The following is a 20,957-nucleotide window of genomic DNA, read 5'->3' as shown; positions in this document are numbered from 1 at the left end:
TAGTTCACATGTGCTTGAGAAATTAGTTATTAATGTATCACACTATAATCGGGTAATTTTTTGAACCTTCTAAATGTCAAATTTAATTCAATAATCATTGTGGAATAAATGGTTTAACCATTCTATGAGTTTCCTCAATTTTATGTTTATAAAGAAAATGTAACGATAGAAAATGTCACTAGTTTTCCATATATTAAGTACCTTGTCCTAACCTTTTCTTCTCTTTTATCTCTAGGAATATTGTAATTTCCTTCAGCTGACCAATTTTGGAGACAACTACTGGAATTTCAATAGGAATGTCTTTTATTGTTTGTCATCACATCTAAAGACTATAAAGATCACTGGTTGTCCAGATAAGGATTTGTTAATCTTTATTGAATTTCTACTCAAGAATGCAAAAGTGTTAGAGAAGATGGTGTTAGAATTTGAAGATCATGTAACCACTTTTGAGCTCAAAGCATTAGAAAAACGATTGATGAGGTTGCGAAGATGTTCTAAAAATACCATTATTGAGGTTATACTCAGAAAGTAAATATTGACGATTTTAGAGGTTTTTGTGGTTCATTAGTAACTTGCTTTTATAAACTAAATTGGACTTGATTTTGTTGACATTTGGTTATGATGTTAATGTTTTAATGACTGTTTGGATGTTGATTGTTAAACTTTTTCTTCATGTCATTTTTTCAATTAGTACTCTATGTAAAATGTTTAAATGGTTTGTAGGTGAGCATTATTTTTAATTTGGTACTGAATGGTTAAATCAAATGTACTTTAGATATTATTTTAAAAATATTACACTCTTAAGAAAACCTTGTATACAACTAACTATATAAGTCTGATTTCTTGGAAAACCTTGTGTAAATGTCGTTATTCATATCTCCTTATGTGTTTATTTGCAGATCTATTGGAAAACCTAATTTGTGTGGTTCTGTTTTTCCTATGCTTGCTTTCCTTTTTTTTTGTTCGACTTTGTTAGACTTTTGCTAACAATATGTTTGTTTGAACAATTTTACAGATACAATCTTTCAATTTTGGGGCTTTGAATTAATTACTTGAACCCTCTTGTGCAGTACAAAGAGAAGCATCGTTATATGGGTGGGTTTCTCTGAAATATGTTTTACTTTGTAAAAGTTTTCATGAATTTCAATTGCACAGATAGGCATTAGGACTGAATTTCAATCTTGTCTGTGTCTTGGAATGACTCTGTATGATGAATTAAACTTTTCCAATGATGAGAATTGAGAAGAATTAATAATTTCCCCGCAAATTAATATCAATTCCCTTGTCCTGATTGGATATACTTCTATTGATATAGTGAAATTTATTTTAATTTGTATATGAGGAGAAAGACAGTAATTTTAAACACTTTTATTCTTCACTCTTATAACTTGCCTTTTATTTCACTAATTAGAAGAATTATTATTTGAATAAAACTAGGAAGAGTATAGTACCATTTCATACTTGAATACTAAGTTTGGCATAGAAAATTCCTAATACAGACACTGTAAAATGAATGAGAAGCAAACCATACTAGTGTGTCAAATGGGTGCACATAGTCCTTTCCTCTTGATTTCACTTGCTTTCACTGAGCCTGGCCTTTCTTTTCTCAATAAAGAAAAACACAAACAAGGGTATGACAGAGAAAGCACTGAAGCAAACAGAGGCAATATCAACGGAGACATGACGGCCGATGATGGCCTTGACCTCTAAGAGTTTTTCTGTTTCATGAGTATATGTATTCTGACCATAAGCAACCTCATGTTTATCAAAGTTGAAAGCATAGACACATACGAAGTACGTAGCAGAAGGCACACCATGCTCAATAGTCCATGTGTAACTTTAGTTCTTGTTTGAAGAAGTGTAAGGCATATTAACGATTTTGAATTGGCAAGTCTTGTCCTTAGATAGACGATCCTCTGTTTTTCTCCATGAAACTGGTGTATACGTGTCATTTAAATAATAGAGAACTCAATTGATTCGATGTAGCTGTCAAGTGGTTCCTCCTAAAGAATAGTTCACAGTCCCGGTTCTGCTTCACTCTTCCTCTCGTTTATTCTTCGTAATTGCTGTTAATGTTTGACTTTCTCTAATTCTTTTTGGATATTTGAATTCGAGTTGTGAATAATTTTCTAAATTTCTCTTTAGCAGATTTTGAGAGCGTATTTCGTGAGAGACGAGGGCCCGATCTCACTTGGATTATCGAACCCACCTGGTCTCTTTATTGGATCCTTAGCTCTAACTTTGATTGCTGCACCTTTGTCCACGCTTTTTTCTCTCTTGGTCTAAGTTGTCTAAAGCTAAGGTACTTGGATTACATTTTATAGCTCTTAAATGCTTCAAATATTATTATATAGATAATGTACATGAAATTATTATAATCTTCTGCTGAATTTAACTTCTTTTAGTACTGGATTCTCTATTTTTCCAATAGAAATATTTGATACACTTGTTTTTCTATTTTTAGTCTGTTAGTTGGTGTTATTGAAATTTTAGGTTTTACTTTTGATGCACAAATTTTTTTAGTATATCACTTGTTATGTTCTTCTTTCTACGGCATTCTTCATCATTTGGAATATTTCCACAAGCTAAGGTAGTTTCATCTGAGAAATTGAGTCTTTAATCCAAGTTTTTATTGTAAATTCAATCAACATTATTAGGTGTCTAATTAATACTTAAATGCCTAGTGTGCAGTGTCTGTATCCACTTAATTGAAGAAGGATTTACAAGTTAATAGCAGTAAGAATGGCTGTCCTGCAGATTCTAGCAGTGAATATCTTTTTGCAATTCGTTACGCTTCAATTAATTTAGTTTGCCATTGGATATTCGAACTTAGTGATTGGTGTGAATTATTGTTATTTAAGGTTAGAATTCTGATTTGGCAATTTGAGTTATTGAATTGATTGATTGGAATATTTGAGAAATTTTGTTGATTAATGCAATATAATATTTCCCTTGGTGATGTACTCTAGTTTATTAACTTTAAAAGCCTTTTCTAAGTTGGTGATAAGTTTGTGTCTCCATGCATTTTTGTTTGTGTAATCCATCTAAATAAGAGCAAAAAAATACAATTAAGTTGAAGTGGGAAGAGAAAGTTAATTGATGGCAAATTTTACTGTATAACTATACACTCTGTTTCTAATTTCTGCAGTGGACAAATTCCTTTCAAATTGATTTGCAATATTACACAAGAACTCGTGATTATACTGATATTCATCTCCTCGGTTGTGGCCTAGTAAGTTGGACTCTTAAATTTTTTTTTTTGTCTATTCTTTCTTCTCATTGTGTTAGTGGATATTCAATGCTTCTATTCTGCTATTTATTTATATTATTCAAAAGGTTAGTAATTGGAAAGAGTATATATCGCTCAGTCATTAAAGTAGTTTACTATTGTTAATTACAGCTGCACAGGGAAACTTGAGCGGCATATATCTGATTGAGAAAACTTTAGCTATCTGAACGAGAAGAAAAATTATATATGATAACTGTGTAGATACATTTAAATGCAGCAAATTCATATATAGTTCTGGCGTCTAACGTAATACCTTTTACAATCAGGTGTTTTATGTGAAAACATTTGTAATTAGAACCATAGGCGAACCTATTGATGGAAGAGCCGAGTCTCCGTCCTCTTCGACCTTGGATGCCCACTCGGAGTTGCAATCAACCATAGGTGAACCCATAGACATCATCTTTTTGCAGATATGCACAATGTTTTTGGTATTTAGCTCTATTCTTTGTAGATTTCTTTACTTTGACTATTTAATGGGTAGTATAATAAAATTCTGATTTCATTTCGTAGGAGATCCCAATACTTTGAATGTGATTATACCTTATTTGCTCAAGTGTAAAAATTATACCTTCAATCTATGATATGTCTTATTATTAATGATATGGTTTCATTTGGAATTGGTTATCTATGTGTTTTTATTTAAAAGTTTGATGTTATTTTAATTTGTTTGAGACTTGAATATATCTAATTTAGAGTAGCTCCGTTCAATCCAAATCATTATAAATATTTTTAATTAGACGATTTTTAATCACTATAAATGCTTTTAATGAGCGTATTTTGAATCATTATATAGTTTTTAATAAGGGTAAATGTCCACTCATTGTAAGTTATGATTCCGCTCATTAATACTTTTAGTAAGAAGGGCTTTCTCAAGGGGAAAATTCCGCTCATTAAAAACTTTTAATGAGTGGAACTAGACTTTTAGTGATGATTTTTCCCATCATTAAATCCCCTTTTTCTTGTAGTGATGGGACACCAAATCCTCGGTCGCCAATGCACAAACCGCTATTATCAATCAGCTAATTTTTATCAAACATGTCTACACAAACAGCTAGTCAAATCAGCTAATCATAGCAGCTAATGTAATCAGCTAATAGCTAACAGCTAATTCCCAAACAGGGCCGATGACTAAAACATTATTAAACCCTTACCTTTGAGGGTTTTAAGTATAAGTCATCTTTTATTTATTTTTTTTCGGACTAAGAGCTTTTGAATTTATGCGGTTTCGAAGATTAAGTTATTAATCTTTAATTTTCACAATCAACGAGCTATCAGAGTTGGCTTTGTTAATCATTCAAACTGTTATTGAATGGCCCAATACGTGCATATAAGGACTTAATCCTTTATGGTGTTTGTTATTTATTTATCTAATCATCTTATTGTTATTATTAAAAGATAACAAATAATGTTTATTTATTTTCTGAATTTAGATTAGATATATTTCTTGAGATTAAAAAATTGAAATGAAAAATAAAAGATATGACTTTCGGTTTGTAACTTTTAATAATACCATCTGAATTAATTGAATATAAAATTTTTCTTGGAAACCAATGCATAAAAATGAGTAATAGAAAACATTCTGAAGAGCAAAATATTTGCAATGCTAAGAAATATCAAGCTTAAGGAAGAAAAAAAAGGTAAGAGAAAATATGATATGTTATTAAATCTATATATCGTGGAAAAAATTAAATCAACCGCCACTTGTATATATCACGTGTCAAAAATTATGTCATTTGGTAAAGAAATTAATAAATCGATTAATTTTTCATGCAAAACGGGTTAAATGTCACTTATGGAAATATTTCAAGGGCAAAATGTTACCAAACAATGCATAAAATGTTACCAAACAATGCATAAAATGATAAATTTGTGGATGCATTAAAACTAAATATGAGTTTAACTCTTAAATTAACCATCAACCTATTTTTAAAAAGGGTCACTTACATATAGATGCTTTGTAGTTTCGTCGATTTGCAACCTCGAAATGAATTTTTTTAAGCGTTAAATGTTATTTTAAGCAACTTTAATTCTTCAACTTTTTAGGTTTAAGGTCATTTAGGTATTGTTTTTTATGAGAGAGAAAGTTAATGTTTAAAGAGAGAACTAAAAAAATGATGTTTTCAAATTTTTTTAATATGGTAAATGTGATATACTAAAAAGTTTTAATTCTTTAAAATTTTCTTTTTGAGGTCGTTATCGGCCAAATTTGGCAAAGTGGAAAAAAATGTAAAATTTTACAACAACATTGTTGTGTTTGTAAACAAAAATTTCACAGGTACTCATCTGCAAATCCATGTAACCACTACGCATCTACTTGTAATTAACTCTTTAAAAAAATCAATTGGGCCTCTTTTAAGTTTAAAAAAATAAAGGGCTTATATTAATTATTTGGGTTATTTAAAACCTAAATAATATTAGTGTTAGCGATATTTTGCGAATATGCTAATTTCAACCTTGTCACGTGTGGTTAGGGTGCGGGCGTGCCAGAGAAGATTACTTCTCAATTGAAATGGTTAAGTTTATGGAATTTACGCGCCAAAACTTGAATTCTAAACGAAACGATTGGCGAGGGACGCAAGGATTGAAAAAGTCCCTCTTGGGTCTCTAGCGCCGTTATAGAAACTTTGCTAGATAAATTGTTTTATTTAAGCTAATGGGGGTAAATTGAAGACGAGAAAATAAAGGAATTTAAAGTGCGAAATTGACACGAAATTTGGTGAAAAATCGGTATTTTATTGATGTAAATCAAGGTTTGAATACATGTGTTTGAGGTAAGCATAAATTAAAAATGAATTACAATTGAAGAACTTCTATACTAAACATATAGCTAATTCAATTGAAAATGGAAGAGCAAATCAAATAAAAGGAATTGAAATGCAATTAAAATAAATTGGAATTCAACAACAAACTCGGAGCCACAATAGCTATCTCGGATTGAAGTTGAATTTTGGCGTAGGTGTGAGGTCCTCGGAGAGCTGCCACCGATCGGGCCCGTACGGTATGTGCTTTGTGCAATGACTAAACGTTGGTAGGGAAATGGGGCAGATTTAAACTTTGACTTTGGGGAGCTTGGTTGGAATGGTTAAGAATTCGGAATTGGACAAGTAAATAGTGTAGATTGAACTTCGGGAAGTCAGGAACAACTTTGTCGAAGGGATCGAAAGCAGAAAATGAAGTTAAATGGACGAAAACGGGCTTTGCAAATGATTGGACGAATTTGGAAAATTACTTTGGAAAATGGAATTCTAATTGAAAATTGAGCAGAGTAACAGCTTAGGAATGCTAAATTGAATTGAGAAACTTGGAAGGAAGGCTATTGGAATTTGAATTAAGGCTAAAGGAAGCTAAATGAGGGATTGAAGCTAAGAAAAATGAAGAACGAAAGGAAGAACTTGAAGAACTTGAAGAAATAAGGTATTTTGGTCTTTTCATCACCAAATAACTCAACTAACTCCAACTAACTCTAACCAACTAACTTAACTTCCTCAACTGCCGTTGACTGCTTCCGGACGAGACGATACGCCCCGCGTATGTCCTACTACACCCTGCGTATTGGCGGATACTGGGCCTTGTGCGTTTCTTGTTGATTTCTACGCGTGGCGTCTATGGTGTCACGTCCCGCGTAAAGGAGTACGCCCTGCGTATTGGAGCTTCTGATCTTGGAACACTCTGCGGATGCGTCTCACGCATGCCGTATTGGTAAGTACGTCCCGCGTAAGAAAGTACGCCCCGCGTAACGTGAAGGACGCGCTGCGTATTTGAGTTTTTGACGTTGATTTCTCCGGACGCCTTGTTTACGCCCTGCGTATTGAGGACACGCCCCGCGTGGTGCCGGACTCTCTCATGGGTTGCAGGTTAGCTTACACGTGTATTATTTTCTAGAAAATATAAACTATATCCTAAAAACATAACCCAAGCTTTTCATATACATAAAAATAATTATTTTATTTTTTGGGCCAACAATAGCCCCCCTCTTTTGTGCATAAATGAATTAGTAATAATAAAATTTATGTACAAAAGAAGTTTTATTAAATATTTTTTTTTTTAAGATAATAGAGAGAAGAATCCTGTAGGATTTTAGAATTTGAATTCCTTGGAACTCTCTATCTTAATCAATCTACAACTCTTCTTTTCTTTTTTTTGTTATCTTTGTTTCTGCCATTTTCTTTTCCTCAAACTCAAGAACACTCAGAATCAAGCTCTCAGTCTCTCAAGCATGGGTATGCAATCTATTTTTCTTCTTTATTTCTTTCTTTTTGATTTTTCTTTTCCTTTTGTGTGTGTAGAATCACATTTTATGAGAAAATAAATTGAATTGGAATAAAACATAAGAATTTTAGAGCTATTACGTGGAGATGGAATTGTATTGCTGAAATTTGCATCTGTCTGTCACAGCTGCGGACTCATATTCTGACACCATTCGCGCTGATTCTCGCCTAGGCATAACCCTTGGCTTGCAGGAGGTAATTTTTGTAATTTCATGATCATGTTTTTGAAGGTAGCCTCCATAGGCTTTGATTGATTGTGTCTGTACTTTCGATTTCAGGACAGTGTCTTTACAATTAGCCCTGTTGCTATGAATAAACTCGCCTTTGCCCCCTTATCCCATGAGTAGTGCTACCGAATTAGCCCTTCATAGGGAAACTTATCAATTCCCTGCGAATAAGAAAGGTCTGGTATTCCCTCGTTGTTACACTGGGTGGAATGACCTTGTAGATTATTTAGGATTGAGGTATGCTAGTGTTTGGGACCAGGTTGGCATCAGGGATTTCGTTCGTTTGACGCGTCATGAAATTACTCCTTGTGTGAATGTTCTTGAAGGAGTTTTGAATTATTGGTCACCGATATGCAACTCATTGATTCTCCCGCTGGGTCCTATGTCTATCACTTTACGTGATGTGGTTGCTTTGACGGGGTTGCCCATTATTGGAGAGGAAGTCCCAAGTTGTGTATATACACACGCATTCCCTGGAGTGCAAGCCATCTTATCTAAAGAGGCTGGGACGTATGCCAAAATAATTAAGAAGAAATTGGATAAGGCGGAGTTGGATGATGAGGATCATGTGCATTTCCTGTGGATGATGCTTAGCAATTACATTTTTGAGCCGTTGGGTCTTAGGCCTACCGCTGAAATATTGATTATTGCTAAGGCTTTGGCTTCAGGCCGTCGTTTAGCTCTTGGCACCATGTTGTTAGCTTCAACCTTCCACCGTCTAGCTCTTACGGTTGAGGGCAGACCATTTGTAAAACCTCGGGGTGGCTTGTGGTTGTTACAACTGTGGGTTTTTATCTACTTCCCTCATTTGGCTACTGTTTCATCAGTGGGGGTTTCAGATCATCTTGGTGTAGACCTTTGCTATAGCTCTTCGAGTTTGGCCGTTGGTGTGGTTGTGAGATTTCTTCGTACTTTAGTACCATCCCCTCATAATGAGTTGTTTCTCTTTTGGAATAAGAGTAATTCATGTCTACCATCCTGGGCGCTTTCTTACTTGTCTCCTGCCCCCCATGAAGGTACTGAATGGTGGATGACGGTGTGTGCAACACGTCGGTTACACCACGGGGTGAACCGAACTAGAACCTCGAGATCATCAAATCCTGGTCTGACTTTGTATGCACCTTGTCTTTGGGCACGTCAATTAGGATTTTTCCAAGCTATTCCAGGGCCACTCCCATTTCCTACCTCTTCTCAGCGGTATGGAGCTAGTGATGAAGATATAGCTGCTGCGGTTCTGGATGCGGGATATGATCAGGGACCACTTCTGCTTGGGTCGGATCGACCTTCGTTTGATGCTTGGTGGGACACCGTTTTTCAGCAGTGTATTCCACCCGTTGGTAAGCTCTTTTTATTTTGTCTTGTATGTACATTTTATATACATATACATTTTATTCATTTTGTTTTTTTTTTTTTTTTTAGATTCGAGCGGTAGCTCGGGAAAGGATAACAATCTGACTCTTCTGGTCCCGAATGCTCTTGAGATAAACGAAACAGGCAAAGGCAAAGGCAAAGCAATCATGTTGGATGGGGGAGGGCAGGTACCTACTACGGCAGGCCCTTATGTGAGACCAGGAGAGAGAATTGATTCTGACGAAGCCTTATACTTTGATTTTGAGGATGGAGCGCTGGATCAACTAGGGGCACGTTGGAACGTGACTTCTTCGATTAGAACTCTGTCTCTTGATGATAGCTCGGCTGAGGTGGACATGACTCCATTGCAACTTCCAGCACGAACACATCTTCCTTCTGCCTCTTCTTTAAACCGATTGATTGCCGCACCATTGTCTCAGGTTTGTATGATTTGTGACTCCGTTACTTTATGAACTATGTTTGGGATGCTTGAGTAATATTGTTTGATTGAAATGTCATTTGTGAATATGGCAGGAATCAGCTCTAGTGCGTCCTCCATTAGTTCCTGTCGGTCTTAAGGCTGATAATCCTTTTGCTGGTTTGGATTTTTCGTTTTTGAAAGTACCGCCTAACGCCGTGGCTGACTCATCCTTGCCTATTGATGATTCTTTGAGTGATGCTCGTGCCAATCTCAGTAAGCTTGTCGCCTCTCCTCTCGACTCTTGGACTCCGACCCGTGTTGAAAGAGCTATGATTGATTTTGACCTTATGATGGGTGTGTGTGTTTATCCCTTCAAGACTGAGCCGTTGACATCCGCCAAGAACCACGTATTATTTTGCTATCAGTCCTATGTTACTGAGAAAAACGTGGCAGCAGGTCTCGCAGCTCGAGTTAGATCAAATATGGCAGAGTTAGAGGCCTACAACAAGAAGTTTAATGCTCTGGTTGATGCTGAAGAAGCGGATAGGCAACGATTAGCCAAAATTGCAGCTGTAGAGGAGCGGCTTGCGGTATTGGAGAAGGAGGTGGCTGAAGCTCGAGCGTTTAAGGAAGATATGGTTAGAGCTAGCTCCGGGTTTAGGGCTTGTTTCCCGCGGATGGAGGAAGAGTTGGGCCGTGAGAAAGATCGATTGGCCAATCATTATGATGAGATGTTGGCATGGCACAGACAGAGCGAGCAACACAGAGAGGCTGCCTCCAAACTTTGTGAGTCTTGGGCGAAATACCCGAAGCCTGATTTTTGTTTGTTTCCGTAAGGTACGTTCACGGGTTGCCTGTACTTTTCATCTTCGCTTTGAGTTTGTACGCTCATTCTTTCATTTATTTATTTGTCTAGCACAAATGGACATTGCTTTTTGAGTTGATTGCCGTTTGAGCAATTGCTAAGTCATCTATTTTTGGCCATGGCACATTTATTCTTTTATTGATGAACATTTATAGCACTTGCAAAGACACTATATAAATGTCCAGCAAAATTGCAAACGCCCAGAAAAAGAGCGCATACGCCCTGCGTGTACCTGGTTACGCCCCGCGTATTTGTGCTTCTGACCCTGAAGCGCCTTTTTGATAATGAATACGAGTGGCGTCTTTGATTTTACGCCCCGCGTATTCTCGCTCCTGGAGTACATCTTTCATGCACGTCCGGTACACGCCCTGCGTCTTTGGGGCACGCCCCGCATGTTCGTGCTCCTAGAGCTGTCTTTTACACACGTCTGGTTTATGCCCCGCGTATTGTCAAACACGCCCTGCGTGTTGGTGCTCCTGAACCTAAAACGCCTTATTGATGTATTTTACACGTGGCGTCTCTTGTGTTAAGCTTCGCGTAGGAAGGTACGCCCCGCGTATGAGAATGCACGCCCCGCGTGTTCGTGCTCCTGTAGCATATCTTATATGTACGTCTAGTGCACGTCCTGCGTATAGGGGGAGCGCCCTGCGTGTGAGAATGTACGTCCCGCATATTGTCAAACACGTCCTGCGTGTTGGTGCTCCTGAACCTAAAACGCCTTATTGATGTATTTTACGCATGGCGTCTGTGGTGTGCGCCGCGCGTAGTTTAGCCTCTTTTACGTCTTGCGGGCTGGCTGCTACATTAATTATGTCCCACATACTTTGGAAATATTTCTTCAAGTATTTGCCGTTGATGTATCTTCTGTGTGGTTCTCCGCCCAAACTCTTCAACCAATACGCGTTCCCGGGGAGCACCTTGTGGATTTGAAATGGTCCTTCCCAGTTGGGCGACCACTTTCCAAGCTCACGGTCCTTCGTCCCGATTGGTAGGATTTGCTTCCACACTAGCTCGCCTTCTCTGAAGTTTTTCTTTTTTACTTTCTTGTTGTACACGTCTTCCACTTTCTTCTTTTGGATCATCATGCAATCGAGCGCTTTCTGCCTTTCGTAGTCCAAATCTTCTAGTTCCATGGTCATGGCTTGTATATAATTGTCTGGCTCCAAGTCATTCTGACGCATTACTCGCAGTGAAGGCACGATGACTTCTAATGGTATTACTGCATCATGACCAAATGTTAGAAAAAATGGACTCACTCCGGTCGCTCGTGTTTTAGACGTTCGCATGGCCCACAGTGTTTCTGAGAGAACTTTGTGCCATTCTCTAGGATTGTCCTCTAACATCTTTTCCAAGATTTGAATTAGAATTTTGTTGGATGCTTCGGCTTGACCATTCGCTTGTGCGTAAAATGGGGTGGAATGAATCAACTTAATTCCGTACTCTTCTACGAACTCGTTCATATCTTCGCCTGTGAACATGGTCCCCTGATCCGTGGTGATGGATTCTGGGATTCCGAATCTATGAATCAAGTTCTCTTTGATGAATCGGATCACTTGTGTTTGGCCGACTTGTTTCATTGGTGCTTCTTCCACCCATTTGGAAAAGTAATCTGTGGCAACTATGATGAAACAATGCCCTTTTGATGAAGCTGGGAGGTAACTTCCTACTTCTTCCTACTAATCCACGTTCTCCACCACATTGAGTAACCGCTCCACTTTGAGTTCCACGATGAAATTGATTTTCACGCTTTCTATTTTTCCTGCTTTTCAATTGGCTCAAAAATACACGTTAAAATATTAATTGGCTATTGGTTCCCCTAAGTTTACTTCAAGTTTCCCCTGATGTCCACTTTGGAAAAATATACTTAAGCGTAGCCAATTAATATATTAAAAATAATTCAAAGCCAAAAATTATTTATGGTGCAAACAGTTGTTCCCCACAAGCATGGATTTGAGAAACGAAAATTTATGCTTGGTCCCTAACAAAAATAATCTTTTAAACTCCATAAAATTTAAAATGTTTAAAATAACATAAAGTAAAATAAAACATGATAAAATTAAGAAATTTAATTGAAATAAAACTTTAAAAAGAAAACTGATAAAAACGAAAAGTAAAAAGTTAAGCTATTAATGCAATAGAATAGAAGTCTTTCAATTTAAATAGATCTAAACCTAAGATTAAAAATAAATGAAGAAAATAATAAAAGGATAAAATTGCAGCAGAACAAAAATTTAAAGTTTTAAATGGACTAGGAAACCATAATGCAAAAGAAACCTTAATAAACACAAACTCTATATACCGCATAAAAAACCAACTTGAAAATAATTAAATATTTTCAATAGCAACTTGAAGAGAAAGCGGTGCAGTAGAGAATTGAGTTTTGTTTACCTACCTTACCTTGAGAGCTTCAACATGAAGTTTGATCCACCTGCCTCGCTCTCACTGCTGCTGCTTTTATTCTTCTTCCATCTCCAAATTAAGTCTGCAATTGCCGCACCGATTGCTGCCCCTTTTACAGCTTTAAGAACCCTCATGGAGGTAAGGATCAAATCCTGAAAACTTGTAGAAGCAATTGAAGTTGTAAACCGTTTGATCGAACTGGAGCCGAATGAGGATGATGGCCGTTGCTGAAACCTCAAATTTTCAGCTACAGCAGAGATGGTGGGTCTGAATCAGGGACTTCGTTGAATGATGTGATGAAAAAGAAAAAGGAGGCAGAGAAAAAGTTTGAGGGAAATCTGTCCTGAAGAATCATCTGTACTGAGAGTTTATATTTGATAACATGTTTTGCAACAAAGTTCTTCTCGAAGAGGGTCATCTCCCCTCATTCTAAGTTTACAACATTGAACTCTCTGTTATCATGTTCTTTTTTTTTAATACTGATGATGTTGTATTTCCAGATTCTGTCTTCAAAAATCATCGACGTTGTTCCGTCTGTTGGACTTGGATTGCTGCTTCTTGACAAAGCGTCTTTGGGCAAGTTCAATCGCCGAATTAACAAATGGAAAAGAAGGCTGATGTTTGATGCCGGAAGAATGGAGCTCATCTCCACAGTGCTTGTAAGCCTTCACAGTGGTCGTCTTCTTTCAAGCTAGAAGATCTTGAAATCGATTTCACTGAGTAGTGGAATTTGACGGTAAAGGACCACATGTCCCTTTCTTTTCTTTTCTTTCTTTTTGTGTTCTCTTTTAATGCTCACTTGTGTCGCACCTCTTGTGTCGCGCTTGAAGATAAAGCGACACAACAGAGTAACTAGTGTCGCGCGTTCTATAAACGCGACACAACTAAGTATTCTGTGTCATCACTTATGTCATGCTTGAAGAGCGTGTGTCACAAACGAGTTACTTCTTGTATCGCGTGTCTTACAGTGTGACACAAGAACAAGCTTGTGACGCGCCTTTACCAAAGCAACACAAGAAGTGTTTTATCTTTGTGACACGCTTTTATAAAAGCGACACAAGGAGTCTGTTATCTTTGTGTCGCTCCTTTTTAAAAGCGCGACACAACTAATACGAACTACTATTTGGAACGACCTAATTAAGCTTAATTCAAATAATTAGGTACATGATTAAAACATTGAGGCGTCTAATTGACAGGAGACAAGGTAAACAAGTTCAGATTCCTAAGTATATAAATCAATCGGAGACTAAATCATAAAACGGGAAGGGGTTAGCAGGGATTAAACCTGAATAAACAAAATAAGGGGGATTAAAAGAATAAAAAGCCTATCATATATTCTTAATTAGGTTAGGATCATTTGGCAGCCCCCAGCCTCCTGTTTCATTCGAGACTCTTCTCTTCCTCCTCATCCTTCCACATCATGAATCAATCAAGAGCTTTCAAGCTCTCGTCCATGGCTTTCGGAAGTCCGGCCGCCTTTTTTTCTCCCATCTCTCTCTTTGAAGCTTTCGTCCATGAGCTTTCAAGTTTCACTCAAACCTCGATCACTTCTTGCCGCTCAAATCATGCGATTGGCTTCCTTATCGTTGTCGGAACTTCCAATTTATGTTTCGCCGGTTCTTTTCTCCGGTAATCTCTTGAGAATCGCTGGCTTGAGTCAACCGATTCGGTGACGGAGTTCTCTTGACTTTCCGATTGTTAAGGCTGCGGCTGCTGATGCCGAAGGGTAAGACTTGCATATTCTTTTCTGAATTTAAAAGAAAAAAAATGGAAAAATAATGGTTGCTGATGCTGGGTTTACTCAAGTTTCAGGTATGGAAATGTTGTTCAACACTTGTGGAGCTACCAATATAGCAGGAAGTGGGTTTGAGGAGAGGAGGGATACTGCTTTCTCTGTGTTGTAAAACGGTGTCGTTAGTGGGCATGGATTTTATACTACTAGCTATCAAGCTGTGTATGTTTTGGGGCAGTGTGAAGGTGATGTTGGGGATTCAGATTGTGGTGAATGTGTTAAAAGTGCTGTGCAAAGAGCTCAGGTTGAATCTGGTAACTCTATTTCTGGCCAAATCTATCTGCATAAGTGCTTTATTCGTTACAATTATTATCCAAATGGGGTCCCTAGAAGATCATCATCCTCATCATCTTCTCATTCATCTTCTTCTTCAGGTAAATCTTGAAGGAGTTGTTTTTCCTTTTCCATAGATAAACTTTTGTTGATTTGTTTGATGACTGGCAAGTTTTATTGGGAAATTGAATTAAATCTGTTGGTCACTTTCTTTCTGTCAATAGAGATTGATTGGCCAAATTGAATATAAAAAAAGTAATCATTTTTCTATTGTTTGTGTTTAAGTAATGTGCAATTAATATGGAATTAAATTTGGTGTGATGTAGGGACAGGGCAGAATACAGGTGCAGCTGAAGTTGGAATTAAAAATATGGAATTAAAACATTTAAATTTGTTTTTCCTTTTCTATTATATTAGGAGGTGCAGCTGAAGTTGGATTCTTGATTATTTGCTTGCTCTTTGCAAGAGGTTTGATGAAGAAACATGATGGTATGCTAATCAGATTGGATGTAATCTTTTTTTTGTTTTTTTAAATGTTTTAGGCTTAATACATGGTATCATATCTTATTCAGATTATCCGATTAGCCTCCGTAGATACTTCATTAGTCTCGTGAACTTACTTACGATGGACTATTACTTAAAGTGACTTATTAATTAACCTCCTCAGACTTGAAATTGAAGCTGAATTTTCACCCTTTAAGCATTGTTTTTAAAGATGTGATATCAGTGCTATATATGTGTTATAATTTGAATTTGCGGGTGCAGACATGTAGAGCCTTCTAAAATCTTTGGCGAGAGATTTCCTGCACTGGTTACATATTTCTTCTTCTTTACGTGGTAAGATATCATATACATTTGAGTTGCAGGCAAATATTATCATTTTGTTTGCAGATCCAATTTTGAGGCTAATCTACCACCCTAGCAGATGCTAAAAATCCATTAACCTCTACCTTGTATTTGATTTAAGGAATAACTGATTGGTTTGTGTTTCCTGTACAGGTACTTCTTAAATGTCATCTTCAACATACTCAATAAAAAAGTCTACAATTATTTCCCATATCCATAGTATGTGGATTTTCTCCTTTTAGATCAATTATGGATTCATCTTATTAGTACATAATCTATTGTATACTGCACTATGGTCATTCCTGGTGCTTTTGAAATTTATTACTTTATCTCATAATTGCTAGTCTGCTCTTTCTTCAGTTTTGTTTCTGTTGTACATCTCCTGGTTGGAGGGGTATATTGCCTTGTTTCTTGGTCTGTGGGTCTTCCCAAACATGCATTAAGTTTCAGTGGCTTCAATTTCTATATTTACGCAACAATGTTCAGTAAATTTGGATCAATTTCCATACAGTTTTAGTGCTAGTTGCACATGCACAGAGTATAACACACACGTACATACAACTGCACTCTTCAGGTTTCCTTAATGCCTAGAACACTTGGATGTAAGAAGAGTATGGTTGTGAAATTTAGTTGTTCATATCAGAAGTAGATTTTCCTGCTTTCTTTAAAATAAAGATTAGATGTTCGTGTTATATTTTAGGATGACGAATGTATTGTACTAAAATCCTGTGTACACTTGAGGCATTCCATACAAGTTCTTAATGGAGACACTTCATGGGAGAACTTGTCATATTGATATTATGACTGACCGTGAATTTAGTTCATTTCCTTCACGTAATGAATGTGATTGGTGCACATATGAACCCCGGCCTCGTGCCTCCCTTATATTGCTCTGTAAACAACTCAGTTTTGACTCTGCCATTGCTTTTTCAATTTTCTAGTTTCAACAGAACTATGGCATACAGAAACACATAGATAGTTTTCAATATGTCAATTGTATTTGTGTTTCTTCATATTTCAAGCTGGGTTCAGCAGCTTTGCTCTTTATATTGTGGAGTTGCTTTCTTAGTCTGACTTCAATTAATTTTGGTCATTGACAATGACTAATTGCTAAACCATATATACATATTATTCCAAATATAGATATTTGACTTGTTGAAAAACCTTTTCTTGATCATACTTGACTAGTTTTGAATATGTGGTCCTTATTCATCAATGAGGTGAATAATTAAATGTCCATAATTCTATTGTGTGGCTTTTAATACAGGGCAAAATCTACAGATTTTGCAAATGAAGAAGACGAAAGCAAGAAGAAGAAGAAACTGAAGAGTCCAAAAGAAAGAATCCTATCAAGTACAAATAATTAAAGAAGGCTTTAAGTCTTTACGTAACCCTTTGGTATTCCAAGGGTATTTCAGACCTTTTCCCACAAGAGTATTCTAGAAGCAGCCCATGCTAATAGAATGCACCACACCTCATGTGAACCTAAGCCTGAATCAATCACAGCCATCCATCACAAGGCTTATTGATCAACGGCTAGGATTGAAACATTTGTCTTTGTCCTTGTAGTACTTTTTACTTGTTGAGCACACCTAGCAATAGATTAAATATGTAATTAGTACCTATGTATTCCTTTAATGAGAAATCAAAGTTATTGAGACTTTACCTCATTCAATATTCTTATTGAATATTCATAGCTTTCGACTTTCAGGCATTATTTGGCTAACTCTTAACCTTCTGTCTCCTTTACATGTAGATGTTCCAAGAATCAGGTGGCTGATTTTCAGAGCTTGAGCCTTGAAGATATAAGGCATTCATTTGATTCTGCAAGAGGATTACATAATACATAACCTTTTAATGAGAGCTTGGTACTCCTATAACAAAGACACATATGATGCTGATGTGCTCTCCATGGACGGTTTTAATGACTCTTTATTAGAGTTCATTGTGCGAGAAACAGAAATAATTACATGCAAAGGTAAGTCGTCTATAACAGAAAATTGTGGACTATCATAAAAAGTGATTTTGTAAAGATGCATGATCTCTCTTTCTTTTCAAATTAGATGGGTCATTATGGGAATCCAGAGGAACACCCTTTCTTCCCCGAACATTTACCTGATTCGATGATTCCCCCCTTGCAGAACCAACATGTGAGGATCTTATACAGCTATACACCTAAACAGTTGCAGCAAGCATCTGTTTGACCTAATTTAAGCTGATGATTGACTTCTTTAATAAATTCAGGCACTTACATTAGATAATGGGATGAATTGAAATGCTCTTAGAGGAAGTTATCATGCCTATGACTCTAGTTGCCATTAATGAAATTGTGATTCCACTAAGAATTACCTATCTCTTTTAGATGGGTGTCCTATATTAGTTCATCAGCATCAGCACTAAGGATTGATCTTTTCTTGCAATATAGTAGTTTCCTTCACCTTATCCAAACAGACTATTAATCGCATAGTTCAGAAATAGTCAAATTATATTCCTATTATCTTTCATTAGGAGACAACTTAACATCCTAGGATCACATGTATTAATTTTCTTGTTCCTTGTGGTGGACATGCAAAAACCATCAAACCATACAAGAGAAAATTGGTTGTTACATTTGATAAGCCTAGCATTATTAGGTACCAATACCTTATTAGCATCAGATAATGTATAACATTCAGAATGCCTTATTAGCTATTTTAAGTGTTTTAAGCATGTTTAACTAATATGAAATAATTATAATTCAACTTTTGATGGTTTGTGTAGTGAACTTTTGACAATAGACATTTCTAAGAGTGCTTTCTTATTTTTATTATTTATTTTGAGCAGGTATTTTGTGTTGCCTCTGTTTAAATTTTCCTCGTGTGTAGAACTTTTCCTTATGTTTTTGTTTAAATTTTCCTCGTGTGTAGAATTTTTATGCTATCATAGCTCTCTTCAATCCAAATTTTTATTTATTTTATTATTTTCAATTTTGATTATAAAATTTTATGCTAGATGCTGAAAAATTTTATAATTTTTTTTTTAAAATATCAATATTTTGCGTCGCACATGAGGAAGGAGCAATACAAAGTGTACCAGATTAATCGGGGAGCTTGTGTCGCGCACTCTTGGAGCGCGTCACAAGAATTATCATATGTTGTGTCGCACACTCTAGAAGCGCGTCACAAGAGTTATCGCTCTATTGTATCGCGCGCGTGACAAGTGCGACACAACAAATGGGTAGCTTGTGTCGCTCTCCAGAGCGATGCAAAGTTCTTGTGTCGCACCCCTGTTGTGTCGCACAATAGTGCGACACAACAACCTGAAAAAGTGCGACACAAGTAAGCATTTCTGTACTAGTGATCCATTGCTTTCTTGTATTTTGAAATTTCATGCTTTGGCAGTGGATCATCTCTTTGTTGCTTTTTATCTTCCGTAAAGATCGCATTCGTTTCTCTGTTGCCGCTGTGAATCTTCTTATTTCTGATAAAAGGAGGTGTTGTGTACACTTTCTTTTCTTTTCCAATTTAAGATGACTCCGTGATTTTGCTTTTGATGGTGGACCATGTTGCAGAAACTCAAACCATCGGCAATCAATTATGTTTGGCCAAAGATCCCCGACTTTGCTTTATTATCGGCTTTCATTCGATTTTCAGCTTCAGTGGCAAGCAAAAAGAAACATGATACTTGGCTTTGTTGCATTATTTCCCCCTTTTTTTCGGTGTAAAGAGTTATACTCAGTACTTTTCCTTTTGATAATATGCAGATTAAAGAATGATTTTATCTGTTGCATCTTGATGAATCGTGATCGTGATTTTTGACGAAGTCGTCCCTGGGGCTGCTGTGTATATTATCACATATACATGTACAGTCCCTATTGTGACAAGAAAGCTTGCTAGTATCCAAAATTAGAGGACAGATCAATCATTGATCGAGTCCTTTAATAATGGTGCTATCAAGTTGTACGTGCATCACCAACTCTTGTTGACAAAGTTTCCATCATTCGGCGTTGGATTAGAGCTCTTGAATGTAAGTCCATAACCAGTCCCTATCCCCACGAAGGGTTTATCGGTGCCAAGAAGTAGAGGCCTCTGAACATAAGTGCACAACCGGTACCTATCATGACAACAAGTTTCCTGGTGAGAAGGATTAGAGGCCGGATCAGTTAACTGATCGGTTTCCTCTTAGTTAACTGATCGGTTTCCTCTAATCACAGTGCTACCAAGTTGTTCGTGTTGCACTACCAATTATTGTTGATGAAGATTCCATCATTCAGTCTACTTGCATGTTGGATTGGAGTATGAACGAAGTTGTTAATGATGTTGCTGTTGTGGACATCAGTGCACTACCAATCCATTATTCTGATGACGGGTTTGCTGGTGCCAAGGAGTAGAGGCTGAATCAATCAATTTAATGGAGAAATAGAACTTGTCAATGAAGCTGTTGTAGACATCAGTGCACTACCAATCCCTACGCTGATGATGGGCTTGCCGTTGCCAAGGAGTAGAGCCTGAACCAATCAATTCAATGGAGAAAATCAACATGATTCCATCACAGGAAAGGTAAATTCTCCTCAGAGAGATTTATTTGTTAGATAGACTTGATAGACATTGCTTGATGAATAAATTGCGGCCTTGAGGCCTGCTACTATTTTATTGCAAACAGAATAGCGGCTATAAGCCAGCTTTACAATTTTCAAAGTGAAATTGCTTTGCGTTACATCAAATATATATTGCCTATATCCTATGGTTGATGCTCCCTCAGTTCCCAAAGAGTGGGATAAAATTTCTTGAGGTACTTTCCATTGATGAACCTCTTATGTGGCTCCCCTTGCAAGCTGGCTAACCAATAATAGTTTCCTTTTAGAACTTGGAAGACTTTGAATGGTCCTTCCCAATTTGGAGACCATTTTCCATATGCTCTATCTTTAGTCCCAACTGGTAAGATGAGTTTCCAAACCATGTCTCCTTCTTCAAAGGTCTTTTTCTTCACTCTCTTATTGTATGCTTTGGTTACATTCTTTTTCTGGGCGATCATTCGATCAAGTGCTTGCATTCTAGCTTCATCAGATCCTTCAAGTTCCATCATCATAGCTTATGTGTATTCTGCTGGAGTGAGTTCATTTTGTCTGGCTACTCTGAGGGGCGGCACTACTACCTCCATAGGAAGCACGACATCATGTCCATATGTTAATGAGAAAGGACTGACGCCTGTGGCACTCCTTTTTGATGTTCTGTATGCCCATAAAGT

General features: G+C 36.8%; 2 long non-coding RNA genes across 9 annotated transcripts; both read left to right on the top strand.

Moving 5' to 3' along the window:
- The first annotated feature begins 958 nt into the window (after positions 1-958).
- Positions 959-3,900, top strand: LOC136227912 (uncharacterized). Its single transcript, XR_010688325.1, has 4 exons — positions 959-1,095; positions 2,149-2,302; positions 3,149-3,232; positions 3,556-3,900. It is a non-coding gene; the product is annotated as an uncharacterized lncRNA (long non-coding RNA).
- Positions 3,901-14,159: 10,259 nt separating this feature from the next.
- Positions 14,160-20,450, top strand: LOC136228055 (uncharacterized). 8 transcript variants are annotated; one of them, XR_010688390.1, is made up of 9 exons: positions 14,160-14,546; positions 14,633-14,986; positions 15,212-15,374; positions 15,651-15,722; positions 15,885-15,950; positions 16,999-17,084; positions 17,488-17,709; positions 17,795-17,881; positions 17,976-18,034. It is a non-coding gene; the product is annotated as an uncharacterized lncRNA (long non-coding RNA). The 8 variants fall into 8 exon arrangements; XR_010688391.1 differs by lacking the exons at positions 17,795-17,881; positions 17,976-18,034 and adding an exon at positions 19,474-20,450 and having other exon boundaries at positions 14,161-14,546; XR_010688393.1 differs by lacking the exons at positions 17,795-17,881; positions 17,976-18,034 and adding an exon at positions 19,282-19,456 and having other exon boundaries at positions 14,161-14,546.
- Positions 20,451-20,957: the final 507 nt, after the last annotated feature.

This window comes from Euphorbia lathyris, chromosome 4 (assembly GCF_963576675.1).
Source record: "Euphorbia lathyris chromosome 4, ddEupLath1.1, whole genome shotgun sequence".
Lineage (NCBI taxonomy): Eukaryota > Viridiplantae > Streptophyta > Magnoliopsida > Malpighiales > Euphorbiaceae > Euphorbia > Euphorbia lathyris.
This window is presented reverse-complemented; position numbering and strand designations above follow the sequence as displayed.